At 43.1% G+C, this 20,181-nt stretch overlaps 1 protein-coding gene across 1 annotated transcript in view; it reads right to left on the bottom strand.

The window, feature by feature from the left end:
* The window catches only part of LOC149462312 (protein NDNF-like), a 52,574-nt gene that overhangs the window by 9,582 nt on the left and 22,811 nt on the right, over window positions 1–20,181 (bottom strand). The window lies entirely within an intron of this gene.

A 20,181-nucleotide genomic window follows, 5' to 3' on the forward strand; every position in this document is an offset into this window, starting at 1 on the left:
ACAGCAAAGGCTCTCAGACCTTGTTTGCCGATTCATCACATATAAGAAATTTGTCAGCTGCACTAATCATGGAGTATGAAATTAAACTTGCTATGTACCACTGAATGTGCATGTTATATGGAGTTTAGATGTTTCAAAGATTAGAAAAAAAAACATCAGGTAATAGCTCAAGCAGTGAACCATGAGTTCCTCAGTGGATACACAACACAAAATCCATAATTGTCCTTGACAGGTACAACATGGAATAGTTTCCACTGCCTCTAGTCAGTGCAGCACTTCAGGAGACTAAAAAGATATCTAGAGCAACAAAAAGACAGCAGAGGGCATGATCTAAGTGTAGCAAATATATATATATATATTGATTAAATAAAAACATAATTGGCAACTCACATGCAACAGTTTCTCAATCTAGTGGTCTGCTGCTGGAAGCACAGTATCACAAATGCAGGGAATCCCGTCCACCACGTGCAGCTAGCAGCATTGACCCATAGACTACCAAGAAGCAGAGAAGCTCCTCTAACTGCGTGGGAACAAAGTCAGTTATGTCAGACGCCAACAGGCAAGGGAACGCTACACTTTTCAAGGCGATCATGATTTGCTCAAGCATCACCTCAAAATGCATAGCATTCCCTTCTGTTTCCCTCCCTGTTGAGATGGTTCAAAGAACGTGTTGTATTTTCACCTCCATACGTAGCTAGCTTCACAAAATTGTAGCACCTATGAAACATGAAATATTTGAACTGCGACCTTTGTTTTTAATGCATTAGTTGTATCATTCAGTCATCAAAAGTCATTTACAATTCTAATTTTTGAGTGCTGTATAGTCACATTACAAGAAAACTTTTCAACAATGCAGTTACAGTACAATCAGGGGCGGACTGACCATTTGGAAACTTGGGCACTGCCCGAGGGCCCAGGGTCAGTAGGGGGCCCCATGAGATGCCCCTGGTACCTTTTTCATAGGCTTTTTTAAGTTTGGGCAAGGACACAGGGGCCCCATGATCCCCTATTGCCCAGGGGCCCCATGAGATGTCAGTCCTCCCCTGAGTACAATTAGTCAACTATATACACTTTTACAAATGTAAACATAAATGTAGATCTCAGCACGCACTCTTTGGAAGAACTCCCTACTCTGATGGGTGGGTGTACATCTCAGGGTCCAATTGACCAACAAGTTTCTCTCTAGGAGAAAAGTTTGAAAAGTATGTTAGTTGAGGTGGCTAGATGGAGTCATTAGCAGAATGGCCAGCTGTGAAGCAGCTTCTAGCCAAGCAGCTTCAGTACCTCATCCTCTGGGGGTAGGGGGAATGGAATTATGGGAAAAGAGGCAACAGCAGCAGGGATGCATAATTTAAAGTTTTCTCATTTATAGAGAGCAGAAGAGGTAGTGCCGAGCTATGCACATGACGGGAGGGGTTTCAGAGTTAAAGAACCAATATACCAACTTAAAGTGTTACTAAACCCAAAACAGTAAGATGAGTCTGTATATGCAGTAAAGCATGCTTGTTATACTCACTGTGAAACCTAAGGGGTTAATCCTCTGCATTGTGTAAAAAAGCAGTTTGATCCTGACTTCTCTGATCCTCCCCTTCTTCGTGTCCCCCTCATCTCCTGATAAGACATATTGCATGGAGACCCTCTGCACATGCTCAGTTTGGTGTGTATTGCTAGAGAGGTTTTTTTTTCTTGGGAGAGTGCATGTGATCAGCACAGGGCCAATCAGCACTGTCCAGACAGAAGTCAGGGGTTTTGCATCACTCTAGAGCAAAATGAAAACTCCTCTTACAAACTTTAACCAGTGCCCAGCTAGACACTGATAGAAGTCACAAGATTGCTCTGGCTGTTGATGAGAAAAGGTATTTAGCAGTTTATATTTATTATAATAATTGCATGTCCATGTTCTGTGTACTGTGGGAGACCAGATATAATGAATGTAGGGTCCTGGGTTTAGTAACACTTTAAAAAGCACTCTTACAGTAAGCTGTGATGTAGTATAGAACGTTGTCAGCTTTTTTCCATCCCCCACCGCAGCTTACCTACAACTCTGTTGACATTTGCATTTCTACACAATGTAGCTCAGCTTTTTTCTTGGGAGAGTGCATGTGATCAGCACAGGACCAATCAGCACTGTCAAGACAGAGGTCAGGGGTTCTGCATCCTCTTAGAGCAAGATGAAAACTCCTCCTACAAACTTTAACCAGTGTCCAGCTGGATAGAAGTCACAAGACTGCTCTAACTACTGATGAGAAAAGGTATTTAGCAGTTTATATTTACTAAAATAATTGCATTTCCATGTTCTGTTTACTGTGGGAGACCAGATATAGTGAATGAAGGGACCTGGGTTTAGTAAAACTTTAAGTAGCCACTGTTCTTGAGCACATGAATAGAGAATGGGAGGAGGATGAAGTCTCTTTATACTGTGCATAACACCAAATATCTCTTAAAGTGAAATAGCTTGATGTTAGAGATTCTGTATATAGTCCTACAGAACAGGCAGTGCACAGTCCACATGTGGTTATCTGCAGGAAAACAGGAAACAGGAGCTTTATTTTCATAGAAATTACAATAGAGCATACAGTATCATAGATGCAGCTACAAACGTATAAACACTGCCATCTACTGTACTGGTTGAAGAATATATCTCTACTGAACACTGAAGTAGTTGCAAACTACATGAACATTGTATTCCAACACTTGGCTATAATCCCCTGTAACGGAGCGTAGGCAGGTCAGAACACACAGAGTAGATGGCAAGCGCACAAAGCTTTATTGAGACAGACAGTCCTTCAATAAGGGGGTTGGCAGAGAGGGTGAATTTGCCACTAAAGGGTAGCGAAGGTGCCCCACCCACTTATAGTCCACCATAGAGAGCCAAGGGGGTGTTCCTGTAACAAGGGTAGTCTGACAAAGGAGGGAGGTGCGAGGGGTCACAACAGCAACAGTTTAGGTAACACAGGGGGGAAGCAGGTACTGACGGATCTAACAGGGTGCCTGGTCGCCTGGTCTCCCAGGGGTAGAAGTGCAACACAGGTACTTGTGGAGTCCGGATCAGGCGGGTGGTCTCTGGTAATGGCAGGCATGCTGTGATAGTCTCTCCCCCTTCTGTGGGGTCTCTAGCAATGGCAGGCAGGCTGCGATAGTCTCTCCCCCTTCTGTGGGGTCTCTGGCAATGGCAGGCAGGCTGCGATAGTCTCTCCCCCTTCTGTGGGGTCTCTGGCAATGGCAGGCAGACTGTGATAGTCTCTCCCCTTCTGTGGGGTCTCTGGCAATGGCAGGCAGGCTGTCTCTGGCCGTCTCTCCCCTCCTGTGGGGTCTCTGTGAGGCTGGGGGTGGGCTTGCAGAGTCTAGTCACAAAGGTCCTGCCGCAGCTGGGGATCCTTTGATGACTGCACAACGAAATGCGCCCGGCACCAGCCTCTTAAGCTTCCCGGTCGCCTTGGCAACTGGGGCCAGGCCGGTGCTCTCATGGGCGCTATCTTTGTTCCAGGACATCTGCGAGTGTGGGAGCTCCGCGTGCCCGTGCTGCGGATGTCAGGGCTGAGATGGCGCCAGCTAGACGCTGGAGCCTGGGCCATCCCTGCGGGAGGTTCACACTTCTTAGTGGAGAGGTGTGAACCTCGCCACCTCCTCCCTGCCAGAGAGGGAGAGACAGGACGGGGGTGGTAGAAATCGCACCTCTCATCCTGAGGCGGCAGGATGAGAGGTGGAGGAGGGAACAATAGACCCCAGCGATGAATCAGGCTGGTGACAGGGACATCCAGGGGGCAGGGATGATGTCAGCATAGATGAAAGGCAATTTGGGAGGTGAGTGGCGAGCTGGCAGCAAGCTGGCCGGGAGGGAGGGGGGCCCACAGTAATTGAGTTAGGCCATTGAATTAGGCCATTTGGCCAAGTGACACAGGGGACAATTGGAACAATACAGAGCAGGATGTTGAGGGCATGTGATACAGGGCATTAATAAGGGTATTAATAATTGGCAGGCCCCTATACCGTGACACCCCCCTTTAAATACTAACTCTTGTAGTCAGAGTATTGAAGGGGGCCTGCTCATATATTGAGAAATTGTTACACAATAAGGCTGTTAAAGTGTTACCAAACCCAGGACCCTGCATTCACTATATCACTATGCAATTATTTTAGTAAATATAAACTGCTAAATACCTTTTCTCATCAGCAATTAGAGTAGTCTTGTGACTTCAGCAGAGCACTGTTTAAAGCTTGTAGAAGGAGTTTTCTTTCCACTCTAGGAGGATGTGAAACCCCTGACCCTCTGTCTGGACAGTACTGATTGGCCTTGTGCTGGTCAAATACACTCCCCAAAGAAAAAAAAATAAAAACCTATCTAGCAATACACACCAAACTGAGCATGTGTATGTGACTAAGGATTCAGTCTGTAACAGGTGGTCATTTCAACAACAGGGGCAGAGAACAAAAGATATATAACAGCCTTTTTACACAATGCAGAAGATTAACCCCTTAGGTTGCACAGTGAGTATAACAAGCATGCTTTACTGCAGTGTTTTTCAACCTTTTTTGTGCAAAGGCACACTTTTTCATGAAAAAAATCACGAGGCACACCACCATTAGAAAATGTTAAAAAAATTTACCTCTGTGCCTATATTGACTATATATAAAGTAATTCTCTTGAATAGGAATCAAACACAAAGAAATTATTTTATAATTACTTTATTATGAAATAATAAAGTATTTTATAATTGGACCCGGGGGCCGGACCAAGAGTAGATGAATGATGTGTATGTGTCATCCATAGTAAGTATAGTAATATTCCCCCATAGTAAGCATAGTAAGTAATCCCCAATATAGTAATTCATCCCCCATAGTAATTCATCCCCCATATAGTAATTCATCCCCCATAGTAATTCATCCCCCATATAGTAATTCATCCCCCATAGTAATTCATCCCCCATAGTAATTAATCCCCCATATAGTAATTCATCCCCCATAGTAATTAATCCCCCATATAGTAATTCATCCCCCATAGTAATTCATCCCCCATAGTAATTCATCCCCCCTATAGTAATTCATCCCCCATAGTAATTCATCCCCCATAGTAATTCATCCCCCATATTAAGTCCCCAAGCCCCCCCTGTGTCAATTCACTTACCTTTGCTCCGCGCGTTCCTCTCGCCGTTCCGGTGTAGCATGAAAATCCGTCTCCTATGAGGATCTGTCCCCCTCGACGTATCTGCGCATGTGCCAGTTTCAGGCATTAGCAGCCGATCGGCGATCTCCGGCACTTGCGCAGATACGTCGAGGGGGACAGATCATCCTGACAGTATCACGCTCCACGGGCCGGATTAAAGGGTCCGCCGGGCCGTAGTTTGCCCATTGCTGTTCTAATGATTGGTCTATTTGTGAGCCAAGGCCACATGTTACGGATGAAATTGCAATTTTTCCCACGGCACACCAGACAATATCTCACGGCACACTAGTTTGCCGCGGCACAGTGGTTGAAAAACGCTGCTTTACTGCATATACAGACTGATTTTACTGTTGTGGTTTTAGCAACACTTTAAATGTTTTTTTGCACCACAGTTGCAACTGACAGCTGTAACTGTAACATTTACAGCCACTAAGTGTATGAGCATTGACTTTGCTCTGACCCATTTGACTTCAACAAACATTACATGCAAACGTCTTCAATCTCCTGATACTGAGTTGTTATTATAATAGAATGCGTGCACAGCTAGATGATAGCTCATTTTCTTATTTTACCTGACTGCCTGCAATTTGTACAGCTCTAAAATGGGTCAGCAGCAGGATCTTACAGTATGTTCCCATTACATAGTTACATAGTTAGTCTGGCTGAAAAAAGACAAAAGTCCATCCAGTTCAATCAAGAAAAAAAAAGTTATAATCCTATACCCACAATTTTTCCAGAGGAAGGCAAAAAACCCAGCAAAGCATGATCCAATTTGCTCCTGCAGTGGAAATAATTCCTTCCTGATCCCCCCCGAGAGGCAATCGGATATTCCCTGGATCAACTTTACCTATAAATGTTAGTATCCAGTTATATTCGGTGTATCTAAGAAACAATCCAGGCCTTTTTTAAAGCAATCCACTGAGCTGGCCAGAACCAACTCTTGAGGGAGTCTATTCCACATTTTCACAGCTCTCACTGTGTAGAAACCTTTCTGTGTTTGGAGATTAAATCTCTTTTCCTCCAGACGTAAAGAGTGCCCCCTTGTCCTCTGTGATGACCTCAGGGAAAATAACTCCACCCCGAGTTCACTGTATGAACCACTGATGTATTTATACATGTTGATCATATCCCCCCTTAATTTACTCTTCTCAAGAGAGAATACATTCAATTCCTCTAATCTTTCCTCATAGCTGAGCTCCTCCATGCCTCTTATCAGTTTGGTTGTCCTTCTCTGTACTTTCTCCAGTTCCCCAATGTGTTTTTTGTGAATTGGTGCCCCAAATTGAACTGCATATTCCAGGTGAGGTTTTACTAATGATTTGTACAGAGGTAATATGATATCTCTCTCTGGAGTCTATACCTCTTTTAATACAAGAGAGGATTTTGCTTGCTTTAGAAACTGCAGCTTGGCATTGCATGCCATTATTAAGCTTGTGATCTACCAGAACCCCCAGATCCTTCTCCACCATTGATTCCCCCAGTTGTACCCCCCCCCCTAGTATGTATGATGCATGTATATTCTTATCCCCCAAGTGCATAACTTTATATTTATCAACATTGAACCTCATTTGCCACATAGTTGCCCAATTAAACAGTGCATTGAGGTCAGCTTGTAAATTGAAGACATCCAGTAAGGACATTATTCCACTGCACAGCTTTGTGTCATCTGCAAAGACTGAAATGGGATTTTTAATCCCAGACCCTATATTGTTTATAAATATATTACAAAGTAAGGGTCCCTATAATGAACCTTGGGGTACACCACAAACAACCCTAGACCATTGTTTTAATTACTTGTTCTTTCTTTTTGCTGCAGGTACTTCATAGTACACAGCCAAAGGCAAGAAGGAAATATGTGTAATGTATTCATGGAAAGCATTTTGAAATGCCCAAAATAAAGAACCAAAAGTACAGACACCTTGGCTATCACTAAGGGGCAGTTTCCTACTTGCTTTTTTAAGTTTTTTTCAGCAATTTTGTAAATAACCTGCTCATCTGGTCAATTATCTCCCAGGCACTGATAGACTAATGGAACATCTGTGAAACAGTCCTCCGTTGAGCAGTCAGCCATGGGTCAAGCATCTGTTGACCAGACACTGGCTGTTCTCTCTCATTCTGCTTCAGCATCTGTAGTCCTCTTGTCTGCTGCTTCTATTCCTGAACCTTCTGCTCTCTTCTGTTCAATCCCACTCCAGTGGCCTGCTAATTCCTCTGTGCCCCAGTGAACATGTGCTATTTGCATCCTCAGACACATCCTCAGTGTACTACTGGGTTAAGGGGCTCACTTCTTTTATGTCTATACAGTATATATAGCATTGCATGCTCGTTAAAGGTGTTTAATAATCAGTTTTTTTCTAGTTTCAATGTTATGTTATTCTTTACTAGATGTTGTGGTGTTGATCTCTGACCTAATTAAGCAAGATAGCGGAATCAATGGTGGAGAAGGATCTGGGAGTTCTGGTAGATCATACGCTTAATAATGGCATGCAATGTTAAGCTGCAGTTTCTAATGTGCGCAAAATTCACTCATGTATTAAAAGGAGGTATAAACTCCAGAGAGGGAGATATCATTTTACTCCTGTACAAATCATTAGTAAAACCTCATCTGGAATATGCAGTTCAGTTTTGGGCACCAATTCACAAAAAGAACATTGAGGAACTGGAGAAAGTACAGAGGTATGGAGGAGATCAACTATGAGGAAAGATTAGAGGAACAGAATTTATTCTCTCTTGAGAAGGAGATTAAGGGGGGATATGATCAACATATATAAATACATCAGTGGTTCATATAGTGAAGAGTTATTCACCCTGAGGTCATCACAGAGGACAAGGGGGCACTCTTTACATCTGGAGGAAAAGAAATTTAATCTCTAAACATGGAAAACTTTCTTCACAGTAAGAGCTGTGAAAATGTGGAATAGACTCCCTCAAGAGTTGCTTCTGGCCAGCTCAGTGGATTGCTTTAAAAAAGGCCTGGATTCTTTTTTGGATACACACAATATAACTGGATACTAACATTTATAGGTAAAATTGATCCAGGGAATATCAATATCGATTGCCACTTGGGGGATCAGGAAAGAATTTTTTTTTCCCTGCAGGAGCAAATTGGATCATACTTTGCTGGTTTTTTTTCCTCTGGATCAACTGTGGGTGTAGGAATATACCTTTTTTTTATGGTTGAACTGGATGGACATTTGTCTTTTTTAAGCCAGACTAACTATGTAAGGTGACAAAGGCTGATTCCCCCATATATCTGGCTAGTTGACGTTGTGGTACTGACCTTTGGCTAGACTGCAACAGTGTTTCTTCTTTGCCCACTGGCACTGCACTTGATCCTCGGATTTGCCTTAAATATTAAGGGACTTGCTAATTTTCAAGTACTGATCCTTGCCCGTTTGGAATTTCCCATTCTAGCCCTAAATGACCATTGTTACCCAGCGCAAAGTGTCTGGAAAAATGCAAGTATGATGCAAGCAAAAAAAAAGATACCCCAAAAGGTAGCTGCTAAGAGTAAAGGGTGCTGCAACAACATTCATCAACTAGTAGAGCCTTACAAATGCCTTCCTAAAACAGGAGGTATTTATCATCTTTGCCAATGGAAATCCAAAATGTTAGAGATCTACATTTAGCATCACATGTGACTCAACCATATAGGTCCTTCTTGGTCCTAAGGTCAACACATCATTAGAATGGCAGGTTTGTCATAGACATACCGCCTTAAATTAGAAAGCCATTTATTGATATTGCACATGACTGTTTCCTGCTTGGTGTGTCGCATTGCCTGGTTATATGTGAAGATACTATTAATTTTGATATAGTTTTATAGTGTCACAGCTACAAATGAACTTCTAGGTCCTCTAATTAACCCGTGCCATCCCTTCACTCTGCAATTATTATGTAGAATTTAAACTGAAATACCAAAAGGCAGACAAAACAAAAGAAAAAGCATCCTAAATATTGACTTACAAATGAAATATTAGTGGTGTATTTTTCCATGCTACCTCCTTTATGATGCTTTATTATGAGCTGGCTGCTGGCACTATGATCCCACTAATAAAATATACTTCTAGAACGGAGTGCCACACTGCTCAATACATGCTCTATACTCTTATCTTGTACAGTACAATACAATATATAAGCAATTCAATTGCTACACATAAAATCCCTCCATTTATAATACATTATACACCATATTAACAATGTTTTATTTATGAAACATATCTCCACATGAAAGTGTCTGGTGATTACAAAGTTCTACCTTTTTAAAATACACGATGATCAAAGTGCAAACAAAATGTCTACATATATCATTGTGTTTCAGATTCACACAAAACATTCAAAATCAACAGTGTCCTTTATAATGCTCACCTGTAGGTTTTGACCTACAGTATATATTACTACTGGTCAACATAGGCTTGTTCACTTTAAGGGCACTGAATAAAGCTTCTACTCCTCTCCTCCTGTGTCTTCCAGTAGGGGCAGTATAGCTTAAAACACACTCACATAACAAAGTTCACCGACTGGTGCACTCAGGATAAATCGCTTAGACACTTCTGATACAATTATCGGCACCACTCCAGTGATGTGCCTGATCACTTCCTAGTATGATGTCACCTACTACACCCTACAAGTTTCGTCACATGGCTTCTTCAGGGGATCAACTTACAAGGACCATATGTTCCTGAGAATATGCAGTATGGGTCTTAATTGTTTTCATATCATGAAAAGCTTGGCAACTATCTTGGTAATAATTAAGACTACTTTTGTTTTCAGTTTTAAGCTACCTTTTGTGCCTTACTTAACAAAATGCAGGACATACTTTATATAACATATGTATATTTTGGAAAAAAACAAAAGTGAAAATTGATAAATAATTTTTCAATTGTTTTCCTGACCCAAATGACCATAGACCAGCAATTGTCAATTGTGATCCTTGGTTGAACTACACACATATTGAACTCCAGCAAAAACATGTTTTCTAGTTTACAATAGCATCACAGTCTTTGTCAGGTTTTCATTATCTGTGTCCACATTGGGAGATTTCCCCCACAAGAAATGAGAAGGCGTGTGTCATTAGAACAAGAAGACAGACAGAAATGAAAACCCTTCCCCACTCAATAAATAAACTTGCTGTTGTTGCTGTCTAGGCCTGCATCAGAGAGACATTTTATAATTTCCTGTTGGTGTGACACCTTGTCACCAGAACAGAAAGTGATGGAAAATCTTTCCAACAAGGATACAGACAGCAATACATTCCTGATTTAGTTTCTTACCCTTTTTCACTCCGTATACAACAAAAAAAAAAAGGTTTGGCCAGAGTTGGGCTTTAAAACAAGCTTAGGACCAAGGTGCAAAAACAATGCTGTGGGAATATAGAGGTTACACAGAATTCAAAGAAAAGCGAGAATTATACATTGTAACGCTTTATGCTCTGCCAAGGGAACAACACCAGCCAATATTTGCAGATGTAAAAATAGGAAAATAGTTGGAGCATACTGATAAGGTTACACCATCCCAGAGAATAACATGACTCCCACCTAAGTACTTCCTATATTATTAAAACCATATAGAGCAGACCTTCTTGTATAATCTTGGGTGTTAGGGAGGTTTATTGTTTAAAGCATTTAGAAGTAGACCGAGGACTTGTTGAAGAGAAATTTACACTTCTAGATGTTTTCCATAGGTGCAGATGGCCACAGTGGAAACAGTGTTTGGTGCGTAATTCTAGACTAAGGTTTATGTGTATATGACTGAAATCAAATCCCTTCAATACACAGCTGATTTTTACTTTTATGCAAGAAAGAGAAAAAAATAATAGTGCAAATGGTAGGATGGATCTGACTTTCATTACATATTATTAACAGGTAATTGTAAAAGAGACATATGGTAATATTTATATGAAACTATAACTATAGAACCTATTGTAAAGAGGGGTTTTATGTTGATGTTTACTATTAAACATTTTTGTTTCTATCCTATGGAATTTATCAGGGGTGTGATAACCACATCACTTCCACAGGATATGGCAAATTTCATTTTTCTACTTAGCTTTCCAATCCCCGAAAAGCCTGTGCTCTCTTGGAATTCTAGTTGAGTTCAATGTGGCCAACAGATGCATTGGGATCACTCCAATGGATATCTCTTTATTAAACTGGTACTCGGAATAATTGATATAGGGATACAATTATAATTTTAGGTTTCTAATATTCTGTACTAGGAAAACATTTTTCAAAGTTAGAATAACTATTAAACTAAAAGTATAGGCAATACAAATAATAGACTAAAAGTATAGGCAATACAAATAATAGACTAAAAGTATAGGCAATGCAACTAATAAACTAAAAGTATAGGCAATGCAACTAATAAACTAAAAGTATAGGCCAGTGATGGCGAACCCGTGGCACGCGTGCCACAGCCGGCACACCGAGCCTTATCTGTGGGCACGCCAGGAGAATATCGTATTTTTCGCTCCATAAGACGCACTTTTTTTCCCCCAAAAAAGGGGGGAAAATGTCAGTGCGTCTTATGGAGCGAATATAGAGCGGCCGGTCCGGTATTTCCACCGCCGCCGTGTCAGAATACCGGGCCGGCCGCTCAGCTCTGCAGTGGGACCGTACCTGTCCCTCTATCCAGCGGCGCGCTGTCTTCCCGGCTTCTGTAGTGTGCGTGACAGCCAGGTCCCAAGTGCGCATGCGCAAGAAGCAGTGCTCTTTGTGAATGGTAAGGCAGTACCTGGGACACATGACAGATCCCAGAAGCCGCCGGACCAATCACAAAGCGCAGCGCTTCTCGCGCATGCGCACTGGGCATCCGGCTGTCCGACGAGCGCCCACACTACAGAAGCCGGGAAGACAGCGCGCGGCTGGATAAAGGAACAGGTAAGATAAAAAAAAAACTCTGCGGAAGTAAGAGCGGGTACCTGTCAAATTCAGGTACCCGCTCCCCCTCCCTCCCCAAAGGTCAGCAGTCATCTGTACTGTCCGCAGTCTCTGGTCATCCCTGTGCTTTCCGCAGTCTCTGGTCATCTCCTGTACTATGTCCGCAGTCTCTGGTCACCCCTGTACTGTCCGCAGTCTCTGACCCTCTCATGTACTGTGTCCGCAGTCTCTGGTCATCTCCTGTACTGTCCGCAGTCCTTGGTCATCCCTGTACTGTCCGCAGTCTTTGGTCATCCCTGTACTGTGTCCGCAGTCTCTGGTCATCCCTGTGCTTTCCGCAGTCTCTGGTCATCTCCTGTACTATGTCCGCAGTCTCTGGTCATCCCTGTACTGTCCGCAGTCTCTGACCCTCTCATGTACTGTGTCCGCAGTCTCTGGTCATCTCCTGTACTGTCCGCAGTCTCTGGTCATCCCTGTACTGTCCGCAGTCTCTGGTCATCCCTGTACTGTGTCCGCAGTCTCTGGTCATCCCTGTACTGTCCGCAGTCTCTGGTCATCCCCTGTACTGTCCGCAGTCTCTGGTCACCCCCTGTACTGTCCGCAGTCTCTGGTCATCTCCTGTACTGTGTCCGCAGTCTCTGGTCATCTCCTGTACTGTGTCCGCAGTCTCTGGTCATCTCCTGTACTGTGTCCGCAGTCTCTGGTCATATCCTGTACCGTGTCTGCAGTCTCTGGTCATCCCTGTACTGTGTCCGCAGTCTCTGGTCATCCCTGTACTATGTCCGCAGTCTCTGGTCATCTCCTGTACTGTGTCCGCAGTCTCTGGTCATCCCTGTACTGTGTCCGCAGTCTCTGGTCATCCCTGTACTGTGTCCGCAGTCTCTGGTCATCCCTGTACTGTGTCCGCAGTCTCTGGTCACCCCTGTACTGTCCGCAGTCTCTGACCCTCTCATGTACTGTGTCCGCAGTCTCTGGTCATCTCCTGTACTGTCCGCAGTCCTTGGTCATCCCTGTACTGTCCGCAGTCTTTGGTCATCCCTGTACTGTGTCCGCAGTCTCTGGTCATCCCTGTGCTTTCCGCAGTCTCTGGTCATCTCCTGTACTATGTCCGCAGTCTCTGGTCATCCCTGTACTGTCCGCAGTCTCTGACCCTCTCATGTACTGTGTCCGCAGTCTCTGGTCATCTCCTGTACTGTCCGCAGTCTCTGGTCATCCCTGTACTGTCCGCAGTCTCTGGTCATCCCTGTACTGTGTCCGCAGTCTCTGGTCATCCCTGTACTGTCCGCAGTCTCTGGTCATCCCCTGTACTGTCCGCAGTCTCTGGTCACCCCCTGTACTGTCCGCAGTCTCTGGTCATCTCCTGTACTGTGTCCGCAGTCTCTGGTCATCTCCTGTACTGTGTCCGCAGTCTCTGGTCATCTCCTGTACTGTGTCCGCAGTCTCTGGTCATATCCTGTACCGTGTCTGCAGTCTCTGGTCATCCCTGTACTGTGTCCGCAGTCTCTGGTCATCCCTGTACTATGTCCGCAGTCTCTGGTCATCTCCTGTACTGTGTCCGCAGTCTCTGGTCATCCCTGTACTGTGTCCGCAGTCTCTGGTCATCCCTGTACTGTGTCCGCAGTCTCTGGTCATCCCTGTACTGTGTCCGCAGTCTCTGGTCATCTCCTGTACTGTGTCCGCAGTCTCTGGTCATCCCTGTACTGTGTCTGCAGTCTCTGGTCATCCCTGTACTGTGTCCGCAGTCTCTGGTCATCCCTGTACTGTGTCCGCAGTCTCTGGTCATCCCTGTACTGTGTCCGCAGTCTCTGGTCATCTCCTGTACTATGTCCGCAGTCTCTGGTCATCTCCTGTACTGTGTCCGCAGTCTCTGGTCATCCCTGTACTGTGTCCGCAGTCTCTGGTCATCCCTGTACTGTGTCCGCAGTCTCTGGTCATCCCTGTACTGTGTCCGCAGTTTCTGGTCATCCCTGTACTGTGTCCGCAGTCTCTGGTCATCCCCTGTACTGTGTCCGCAGTCTCTGGTCATCCCTGTACTGTGTCCGCAGTCTCTGGTCATCTCCTGTACTGTGTCCGCAGTCTCTGGTCATCCCCTGTACTGTGTCCGCAGTCTCTGGTCATCCCTGTACTGTGTCCGCAGTCTCTGGTCATCCCTGTACTGTGTCCGCAGTCTCTGGTCATCCCTGTACTGTGTCCGCAGTCTCTGGTCATCCCTGTACTGTGTCCGCAGTCTCTGGTCATCCCTGTACTGTCCGCAGTCTCTGGTCATCCCTGTACTGTTAATTAGTTTGCACTACTGTACGAGTTGTTTTTTCTAAACCAAAAGCTCGATATTCAGGTTTCATTGCAGTGTTGGCACTTTGAAAGAAATAAGTTGGTTTTGGGTTGCAGTTTGGGCATTCGGGCTCAAAAAGGTTCGCCATCACTGGTATAGGCAATGCAACTAATAAACTAAAAGTACTGAAATGCAGACTGGTGCGATTCAAGTTAAAATCCTAAAAAAGTAGGGCATAGTCATTTTTTCCATTCTCTTTGCTTTGTGTTTTAATAATTATAACTCATTCTGTAGTTGCTAAGGTTTTTTGGGTAAGGTGGATATAAGATGCACAAAATACCATGAATGAACCAAATAATGAAAGGCAGAAATGCTTGGTGAAGAACTATTTTAGTAGAAGGGGTACCAAAACTAACCTCCATCCACAAAACAAATGCATGGCTTGAGTTGTATTTTTTATCTAGTTTAAAAAAAAGAGATGAACTAACCCTATGTTACGAACCCTGTCTCATGAGATCCTCAGAAGTCTGAACATCAAGCTGTAATGAAGAAAATCCCCATTGCTTAGTAAAGAAAACAACTGCAGTGTTGAGGATACAGCAGAGAATGTTTACTTTGCTGAACATGCACATATATTGTACATAGACAAGCCGTTCACAAGTTATTTATAATGTGGAGGAATGCTGATCATGTATTTTGACAAAGACCAGAAATGTGAAAGATTTATTTAGATAACTTGAAAAATCTGTGTGATAGAGCTCATACTTGTGATGGGCCATAGATAGAACCATACAATGCCTAAAGTGTTTAGGTACCCAGCTGTCAATGTTTATTAAATTCACCTTAAAGTAAAATTAAACCCAAAAGCAAAAAAAACAAAAAAACATTGGAGCTTGAGAGTATATCACTAATGATTAGATAAGTAGTGCTACGCTACTCACTAAACCTAACCATAAAGCAAAAAGTAAACACCTGACATTTATATTTATACATACAGCAAGGCAGCTTAATTCACCATAGAAAGGAGTATTGCATTCATGAATGGCAAAGATGGCGGCCAGCCTAGCACGTGGTCTTAGCAGCAAGTGACATCAGCGTGGCAAGCTCCTCACTGACGCGTTTCGTGCGACAGCACGTTCTCAAAGGGATCTATTGCTGTGTGCACATTATTGGCTTAATAAACCTACTACACCATATTAGCTCTTCTGTTTGGTGGCTTGTTGTTTGAGCTACTTAAGGTGGATATCCATTGGTGCTGATCTTGTTTGATGCCGGGTGAAAGTGAAACCAAGGAGCAGTCCCAGTATGCTGTGAGGGTCCCACTGAGAGGTCTGGAGCAGGGGCGGACTGACAACTCATGGGACCCCTGGGCAATAGGGGATCATGGGGCCCCTGTGTCCAAACTCAAAAAAGCCTATGAAAAAGGTACCAGGGGCATCTCATGGGGCCCCCTACTGACCCCGGGCCCTTGGGCAGTGCCTGAGTTTCCAAATGGTCAGTCCGCCCCTGGTCTGGAGTCCGTCCCAGGGTGCACAAAGTGCCTTTGGAGTGCCTCATCCTTACCGATTCCTAGATGACCACTAGTGCCCTTCTGAGTATTACATAGATGCGCAATAATATTGTGCGTTTGGTGAGTGTAAGCACACCTCTTTTCCTTACCATGGAAGTCACGAGCACCTTATTTATGTAATTCCAGTGAGAGCGACCAGTACCCCCAGGTACTGGATTGTCATTGCACCTATAAAAAAAGTCTTTCAACACTGATATTTTGGACTGCTATACGTTTATAGTGTGTGTTTATGTCATTGTATTTCGTCTACTTTAAGACGACGCACTATTGCCACTTTATAGCGCTCACCTATAGGGCCTGAATGTATCACTTGTCACTTTATGATTTATTTAATGTTATATATATATATATATATATATATATATATATATATATATATACACACATACACATTTTAGCGCTGCATTTTTTATATACCTGTATATGAGGCTGATTTACTAAAGGCAAATAGGCTGTTCACTTTGCAAGGGCATTTGCCCCAGATCATAGATAATGTGGTGAACTTTCACTTTGCTAAGAATGCTCAATAATGTGCAAAGAAAATTAAAACAAACAATTCTTGAATGTGATTGGCATATGGAAGTCAGCAGGGCTTCACCTCGTTCTCTAAATTCTGGGGCAAATTCCCTTGGAAAGTGCAACTTCCTTGCAAAGTGAACAGTCTATTTGCCTTTATTAAATGAACCCCAGTGTGTTTTATATATGGGGAAACCTGTAGCCAGTCACTTAACTGCATGCTGTCATGACATGAGAACTAGCCCTTGGAAATATCTTTCTCTGACCATGTTTTCTACATGTAGCGTAGGTAATATACACAGTTACAACAATGAATGAACCAAAAGTCTTTAAAATTAGAAATGATTAAAAATCAAGCTGAAATTCCAATTCAGATCTGTAAGGGGATTATTCAATGCATATATACAGCAGACTTGACCCAAGAAATAAATCAATATTGTATACATTAATATCACAAAGAGATATTAGCAGTATGTGATATATGTAATTTATAAATGCAGATGATGTGTGGGAGTGAAATCTATGTACCAGTATCTGTTTACCTGTAATGAAATATGTATCTCCACTGACAGTTTCTATTAATCTCCTTCCCCTACAGGCACATGCTCTCTCTTTGGGTCTTTGTGAATGACTAATATCAAGAATATACTTGACTTTACAAGCAGCATTTGAAAGATGTTCAGCATCCCATATGATATACACCCTTGCTGCTGACTAACTGAATGCACCCTTGGTGACCCCAATAATTCATTCACTTTTCTATCTCTGTAGTGAGCTAGATCTGTCATTAGGGGCATCACTGCATTATGTTTTCTTATGTTAGAAATGTTTTCATTTTTTTTTTCATTTTCCCTTTTTGTTCCTGTTGCTTAAATTTCACAGCCTCCCTTATTTTCTCCTTCGGGACGAGGAAGTTGCTGTTGTTATGTAACCTTTCTTTTCGTTTTTCATTAAAAATAATTTATATGCAATATTGCTTCAGCTGAAACTTTTTATTGCCTAGGGCATGGGTCTCCAAACTATGGCCCTCCAGCTGTTGAAGTACTACAAATCCCATCATGCCTCTGCCTCTAGGAGTCTTGCCTGTGGCTGTCAGAGTCTTGCAAGGCCTCATGGGACTTGCAGTTTCTCAACACCTAGAGGGCCATAGTTTGAAGACCCTTGCCCTAGGGCTTCTTGTATATGGGGTCATCTAGGAGAAATGCAGCCTTCCCAATGGACAGGTACAGCATCCAGCCTTCCTACAGGCCTTCTGTCAAAGTCTATCGCAGGCTATCTCTGAAAGGGAGTGAACTCTGTACTGAGGGGTACCTGCATTTAGGACCCTGTGCGCTTGGGGATGGAGGTCTGGAATGCATGTAAATGTAAGGGGTCTAAACATAAGGGTTTAATTTTTGATTAGGTTTTGCCTAGTGATCCCAAGCTTTGTGTCCTTCGATTGGTAGATGTGGAACGAGAGAGCAGATAGCCACAAGATCTCCTTAGACAAACCCAGGAGAACAGATGCTCACATTTAATAGTCCAGCAAGACTAGGGTGGTGTTTATGGGAGTGCCATGGGCCATAGTTGATGCTCCTCCAGGTGCCAAGAACAGGATATGCGACACCTTGGTGCAACATGATAGATTGCTTTGTGGGTTACAGGAGTCACCTGCCATTCCAGTTAGCACTGCTGAGCCCAAGACACCTCTTTTAAGAAACAAATCAATCTGAATTATTCATTTTAGTTAATTTTCTTTTGGCAAAGAGAAAAAGTTGGCAAAAGCAACCTTTGTGTGTTTTTCACCACCAAGGTATGATGAGAAAGCACACTATACTGCACATGTGCAACAGGCAAGTACGTTTGTTTTATTCAAGAGACATCATTTTTTATTCCAGTTTAGTTCCACTTTAACACAGCAGAGAGAATTCCTTGATTGGAGGAGGGGACGTTTAAATGCCTGTGACAGGTCATGGGACTGATGTCTTCTCCCGGAATTTTTTTTCTTGGAGTCCCACACACCAAGCACCACAGCTTCTAAAATGTTATTATTACCAGCCTTTGAAACTCTGAATTGGGTTTACTCTATGGTGCCTAGTTAATCAACAACTAAGTGCAGCAGTCCATAATTCATCTAAACTTTTATGGCTCTATAATAAAAAAGTTTCTGAAGCAGCAGTGACTGGTTTGTGGCTTGAAGATTTATATCAATAAACACCTGGGTTTCTTTATATATCACTACCAATGCAGGAGCTGCTGAATTTAACTACTTCCTTCCCAGAAAGTACAGAGGCCACCAGTCACTCAAGCAACAGTCCATTCGCTCTGGCTTCCAATGAACAGTCTATGGATTGTCTTTTTGTCTTTTATTGCTAGAAGAAATTGTAACCAGGAGAAGGGATGGGATATGGGATACTCCAAAATGCTCAGCACATTAAGTAGAGGACAATATCCTCAGTAAAGGTAGCACCAAGGGTGGACTGAAAACTCATGGGCCCCCGGGCTATAGGGGATCATGGGGCATCTGTGTCCTTGCCCAAACTCAAAAAAGCCTATGAAAAAGGTACCTACTGACCCCGGGCCCTCGGGCAGTGCCCGAGTTTCCAAATGGTCAGTTCGCCCCTGGGTAGCACAGTTTAGCTCTCATAGCTGGGAACTATGAGATTGCTTCAGATTTGTTTAAAATCTCATAGCTGTGGACCATGAAATCGCTTCAGTTTATTGTAACCCCTTCAAGCTTAAGTGTAAAACAAATGTTAATACTTAAGAACAATTTTGCAACTTTGACATGTGTTAGCAAAACTGTACATATCATAACTCCTTTGTGCATTCAGGTGGATTATACATTGTTTTTATCAAGACAAATTGGACTTTCATTTGGTGGTAAATGGTAATGGATATCTCCTGATTTTTGTTTTATTGTCAAAGGTAAACTGACCCAAAATAGTAAAAAAAATTTTTTTTTTTTAAATTTAGCTGTGTATTTCTTGCTGCTGCCATAACTTACCAGCAAAGAACAGCCCAAAATAATTTCTACTGCTCCTAACAATCACAGCAATACCACATAACCTATATTGCCAAAAGTATTGGGACAGCCCTCCAAATCATTGAATTTAGGCATTCCAATCACCTCCATGGCCACAGGCGTATAAAATCAAGCACCTAGGCATGCAGACTGCTTCTACAAACATTTGTGAAAGAATGGGTCACTCTCAGGAGCTCAGTGAATTCAAGCATGGTACTGTGATAGGCTGCCACCTGTGCAACAAGTCCATTTGTGAAATGTCCTTGCTACTAAATATTCTATGATCAACTGTTAGTGGTATTATAACAAAGTGGAAGCAACTGGGAACAACAGCAACTCAACCACACAGTGGTAGGCCATGTAAAATGACAGAATCGGGCCAGGGCATACTGAAGCGCACAGTACGCAGAAGTCAACAACTGTCTGCAGAGTCAATAACTAAAGACCTCTGAACTTCATGTGGCCTTCATATTAGCACAGCAGCAATGCATAGAGAGCTTCAAGGAATGAGTTTTCATGGCCGAGCAGCTGCATCACTAAATGCAATGCAAAGCGTCGGATGCAGTGGTGTAAAGCATGCCACCACTGGACTCTAGAGCAGAAGAGACATGTTCTCTGGAGTGACGAATTTTCTTTGTCTGGCAATCCAATGGACGAATCCCCTTCCTGTTCCAGCATGACTGTTCAGCAGTGCACAAAGCAAGGTCCATAAAGACATGCCATTAAAGGTCATGTGCGTCCCAATACCTTTGGCAATATAGTGTATGTGTAAGTTAG

The sequence above is a fragment of the Staurois parvus genome, unplaced genomic scaffold (assembly GCF_062004578.1).
Source record: "Staurois parvus isolate SC_StPar_1 unplaced genomic scaffold, SC_StPar_1.0 ptg000177l, whole genome shotgun sequence".
Taxonomy (NCBI): domain Eukaryota; kingdom Metazoa; phylum Chordata; class Amphibia; order Anura; family Ranidae; genus Staurois; species Staurois parvus.